We start from the raw sequence: 6,224 nt of genomic DNA, 5'->3' as shown, positions 1-6,224 counted from the left end.
TTTTATATTTATTCTTAATACGATCATGATTCAAATGAGTACCATTAGAGGTTTGTGACCTGAAAATGTGTTTTTTCCCCCGTTGCTTTTCAATACAGTAATATTGGGATGAAAAAAAAAATGGTCAAAAGTAATAGAGGTGTAGGATCAATCTTTAACTTCTCATCTTCCAGCTGTCCAGCTGTGTGACCTTGGACAACTGCTTGAAATAGCCAAGCTTTCTTTCATTACATGAGTAAAGGGTAATTGTAATATTTTTCATAGGGTTAAGATTAATTTCAGAAAATTTCCATATGTAGTAATTAAGACAGAACTTTTGCATATAAAATGCCTCAATAAATACTTATTTTCTCCATTCTGAAATTACCACATTTTAAAAATAAAAGAGAATGCTTCATAATTATAAATGCAAAAAAATCTCCCAGAAAATAAATCCACAAGGACTACCCCTTAAATTAGTAATAGTACTCCCTTAGGAGATATATGTATTTATTTTAATAACTGGATTCAAAAGAGTGATTTAGATTTTAAATAATTTATCTTATTAAAATTTTATTTTATATATAAATATTTTGATGTATGTAGTATAGAAAATATACTAAATATGGAATATTTATATTATGTTACATATTAAAGTATTATGCTTAGTATTAGGGCTTATTTTAATCCATTTATTCACTTTGAGACATGTATATAAGATATAATATAAACCTTTCTTTTTTAATGGACATAAGAAAACATGTAATATTCAATTTAAAAATTAAGAAATTGTATTCAACTTTCAACGTAATATTTCTACTTACAACTCCCTCACTAGAATCAGAATCTAGTTTTATTTCCTTTCAAGTAATTTTTTTATTGTTTTATTTTTATTTTTTTAGTTGTATTTATTTCTTTATTTTGAGAGAGACAGCATGAGTGGGGCAGGGCAGAGAGAGAGGAAAGAGAGAAAACAAGTCTGTAGCAGACTCCCCGCTGAACTTAGAGCCTTAGGAGGGGCTCCATCCTATGACCCCTGAGACCATGAGGGGAACCAAAATCAAGAGCCCCGCACTCAACTGACTCAGCCACCCAGGTCCCTCAAATGATTTTTTTTTAAGACTATGGAGTATACCTGAAAATTTATTCTTACCCTTAATTGGTATGTATACATTGCTCACTCACTGGCATGAGACACTGATGCTCTAGAAACGACCTTTGTGATAACAGAGTAACAAAAGTGTTGTCTTTATACGTGTGTTTGCATCTTCCATGTTCACCTGGAGTTGTAGTCTCCATCCTTCATCCTGCTGTGTACCCTGAGAAGCTGATGCTTATGGATTGAAACACTACCCACCCCCCTTGGTTCAAGTACAGTTGAGCCAACTGAGCAGTCGGGATTTGGAGGTGAGAGAAGAATGTATTTGACACAGTAAGTCAATATTAAGGTAAATGTTACTCCTGGCATTAGGTTCTTCTGTTGTTTTATTTTGTTTGGTATTTTTTTCTCAAGGTTTATTATTGCCTGTGCTGCTTTCGTTATAACCAAGTTTTCAGTTCAGCAGCAGTTTCACTGGAGCACATTCTCTTCCACATGAGATGATGCTGATTTTGGTTGATGGTACGTACACTCTCTCATTCTTGGTGATGGAAAAAATTAGCATAGTCAAGATGGAGATTTTCTCAGCATGAGATACCACTTTGCATATTTCTGTTCCATTTTTATACAAGAAAGTTCTGCAGAGTTGTTTTAATTTTTATAAACAGAGGAAAGGCTGAGGCACCTTATTATCATTCAGCTTCTGAACTATTATGTGTTACTTTAAAACAGCTCATCTCCACAATCTCATGTCCCTTTTAGCCACCTCTGCCCTGTACTGTAAAATGTGACATAAATGTAGAGACCATGTTCTCATAGCTCTGCTGATGATTAAATATCATAATATATGTGAGCCATTTGGAACAGTTTCAGACATATAATATATGCTATATAAAATGTTTGCTATAGTTATTAATAGAGCATACTTGAAAATATCCAAACGATGTATATTTTACAATCTATTCTCTAAACTTAATTCAGTTAATACTAAAAATTGCAACCCCTATATTTGGTAATTCAAAACACATACTATAATTAATGAGTAAAAGAAGAAACTGTAATAGGAATAAAAAGCCTACTTAGAACTGATAGATAAAAGAACCACTACATATAAAAAAAAAAAAAAGTTGTAAAAAAAAAGTTGTGATATGGTAACTGTGTTAAATAAAGGGAAATTTGTAACAGTAAATTCTCATATTAGGAAAATTATGAGAGAAACTATACTCCAGAATGTCAAATTTAAATATTTGCAAAATGAATCATAACACATGTAGGTACTTATTAACTATGGGTTCTATATTTATCAGACTGCTACTTAAAAAGTAAGTAATTTTATACTAATATATGTTACACATCAGTACAAGCAGAATTTTATCTAACTGGTAAAATCGTATGATTCTCTTTTTTGCACTAATTGTGGAGCTCCTGCTGTGGTGATCAAATTTTTATTTTACTAGTCACTTTTTCACCTTCTCCAATATATATATTTCTTATATTGTCAGTATTGTCAGTAAAAGCCTTTCTTTTCTGTTTTAGGTTATTATGTAGCTGTATTTTATGCTCTGTTTAAAACAGCATGACTAATAAAAATCAGCAATTTATTGACACAACAAATGACTACTGTATACACTGTAGACAGAGTTAATAAAATGTTTTATTGATAGAATTTATTTATCCCGTCTGAGTAAGGTGTAAGGGTAAAAGTCTTTCTTTGAAGCCAATATTGCAAAATTTACATCACTTGGGAGAAATCAAACACATTCAAATTAACTTTCAAACTGTCATCATGGCTTTTATTTCATGGCTTTATGTCCTAGAAATAATTAAAATAAAATTATTCTAAGAGAAGAAAGAGTTTAGGTTTAAGGGGGAGTATGCATGGCTAGGAGAGTTTAAAAACAAAGCTTTAAAAAAAAATAATAAAAACAAAGCTTTGCTTTGACTTTACATTTCTTGTGAATTTTTATTCATTCATTCCCAAATTACCTATTGAGCCAGAATAAATGGCATTGACCCTGTCAACCTGAGGCTTGTGAAGAGATTCCAGAAAAGAGACACATACTGAAGACACTACAATTGGTTGTAATATGGTAATTATGACTCATATGTACATGTACACACGTATGTATGTGACACAGTGAAGTTGGTAGGTTAACACATTTTAGCTCTGCCTCTAAAAATCATCACTGGCATTTAATAGACTCATTCAAAGTTGAAAAATAGTTCAACAAATAAACCTGGAGAGTATTTTATTTTTATATGAGATAGGCTTTTGAATTTTATTTTGGTGGTAATTTCAAAAATCATACTCCTGAACAATTATATTTATGTTTTATTATAAGAGAGTAGGGCCATAAAGAAATATTTTTAACTTTTTTTTCTACTGAAGTAGCTCAAATGGGAAAGGAGTATAATTACGTTAAGTCTTCCTTTTCTACAATCCGTCTGGGATCACAACCATGAGGTGTGCTGTTGTTGTTTTAGAATTGAATGTACTTTCTCTTAATATCCATGTCATGTTTATGTTATTTTCAAGTAGCTTTGTTTGGGAATAAGATAATATAATTTGATTTTGCTCACTTCTTGCCATATTATTTGAGTAATTTTTATTCCTGATGATTTCCATAGTCTTGAGTAAGTATCTGAGTGCAGAATGACCCAATATGTTTGTCCTTCAATTCAGGATTCTAACATTGTGGGAATTAGACACATTGAGTGAATTAGACTGAATTTTACCCATGGCTAATCCTTTCTGTTCAATATGGTCTACTTATTAGTTTTCTCTGAGGATATATCAGTTTTTTCTGACTCTCACTCTTATATCTTTTTCAGACTAAATGTTTATTGTAATTTTGGACTAGTATTTAGCTTCATCTATCTGCTTTGTTTCCCTTCCACTTTGTTATCTAGCCTATACTTAAATCAATTTCTCTCTCTCTCTCTCTCTCTTTAAATCTTCAGAATTTACAGTAACCACTGTGATATTTTACCTTATTAAAGCCATCCTATTTGGGATACTATAAATATTATTCATTTCAAATAGTGTGTCAGCTCTATTGATAGTATTTATCCCAAAATTTAATTCTTTCTTTGTACACGTTTATCAAAATTATTGGAAGAAACTTCTGTTGAGTTTGCTAAATAGCTGTTTGGTTCTACTGCATGCCACTAAGAGCTTTTTCTCCAGGATGGCATTAAAATAATAATCAATAGTCTTTGCTTCAATTATACATGTAGGTCTGTATACACCAAATTTAATAATGCTTCAGTCCACTTTTTCACTTTGTTAAAAATAATATTATGATAAGTTTACTTATCTCATTTTCCTAAAGTGATAATCTGAGAGTAAATTTATCAAGAAAGAACATTTTACATTGCATGTCTTATTCTTGGCAAAGCCATCTTAACCTCTGGGAATCAATTTCCTTTCTAAGTGCTCCCTTATCATTTGTCACGTGTAAGTGAAACATTAGTTTCTGTTTAAATGTAGCAAGCTTTATATTGTAGTATAACTTTAAAAAGTCTAACTTTTAAAATATTTTGAAATATTCTATTTCAAATTTGCAAAAGTGTAGTGACAATCTCAAATTTTGACATGTTGTTGAATTTAGCTAGTTAAAATGAAATTGACAGTCACTTCCAAGTCATTTATTATAGCTGTTCCCATAGGAGAGTAGGCATAGAGTAGTGCCAAATGTCAACACCTTTCATTTATTTTCAGAACAATAAACACAATTTTGATAAAAGTCATAAATATAGCAGACTGTAAAGAAATCTAAGAGAACAACAAAAGTTTTTGGAGTATGATTAGTTTCAAGCATAAATTAACTTCCTTGTTCATTTTTTTCTTTTCTTTTCTTCCCCTCCCCCCCACCCAAGAATTTACATACTAGGAGCTGCTCCCATGGGCTATATGAACTCCCAGTGTTCTCTAGATATTTGTGGTGGCAGCTTTACCATTCATTGACATTTAATGTTACAATATTTAATTTTGGAAGAGGACTTACTTTAGAGAAGAAAAAACAGGAAATTACTTTTCGAAGAATATTAGCCTTAATTAACTTGAGTAGATTAAATCTTCTCTAGACCTTTTTTTTTTTAATCTCAATATTCTGTGCACTCGACTGTTGCTTCCTATTTTCTCTCCTCTTCTATTCTTTCTTTCTGTTCTTTTTCAGTATGTGGGTTGAGTGAACTATCCTTTCTTCTAGGTGAGGTGGTATGATTGGATATAAAAGTCAAAGAAAAATATTTTTATTCCTCCAACAAGAAGTTATGAAAGTTAGTGAAACTTTGATTAGACATTTACTAATTTTGTCTTTTCTAATCATGACAAACAGCAACCTAAAGTTGTTCTTATTGTAGTAACCTATATGCCCTTTAGAATATAATGTCATGGACAAAGTAGCAGTAGTCGTTATCAACATTTCCTTACTCATTCTCAAAGGCACATGTGGTACATCAGCCCTAACATATATTTGCATATATTTGTACATGTATTTTATTATCCCGCTCTGACTTGCATTATTATATTTTGAATTTGGAAAGAGTTAAGGATAACATAAGCAGGATATTTCAATCACTCAACAAAAATTAAACATATTCAAGGAAACATAAATAATAGCTGTAATGGGCATATGGATATTCTATCAGTTGTAAGAAACAGAATAAGGATAGCTTGTAATTTCAGAGGAGAAGCATTTTGGGATGAATGATGAGCATAAATTAATTTCATAGTTGTAGAAACCTAAAACAGTAGAAATGAAGTTCATTGCTGTTGAGAAAAAGAAATTACTATATTCTGGTGTTGATTGAGACATCCAATATTTGATTTATGTTATGTATAAAGTCTCTTTTAAGGTAGATTTGCACTGTGTCAATTTAGAAAATCACTTTTGTAGAATTCTCTTCATCACATAGTCTCAGGTTATCATATGGAATAGGTCACAAGGGACATGTTGTGTAAGAATTTCAGGGCAAAGAGAAACAGCACCCCCCTTTTATTTGTACTGGAAGGTGTGTACAGGGCATGAGGGACTGTTGCAGGTGACACGTGATGTCATTATTTATCTACTGGCTCACGTGGTAGTCATGATGGGCCCACACAACTCCATCTCCTGAATCCCCTGCTTCAATTTCTTGAATC

This window comes from Nyctereutes procyonoides, unplaced genomic scaffold (assembly GCF_905146905.1).
Source record: "Nyctereutes procyonoides isolate TBG_1078 unplaced genomic scaffold, NYPRO_anot_genome, whole genome shotgun sequence".
Lineage (NCBI taxonomy): Eukaryota > Metazoa > Chordata > Mammalia > Carnivora > Canidae > Nyctereutes > Nyctereutes procyonoides.
This window is presented reverse-complemented; position numbering follows the sequence as displayed.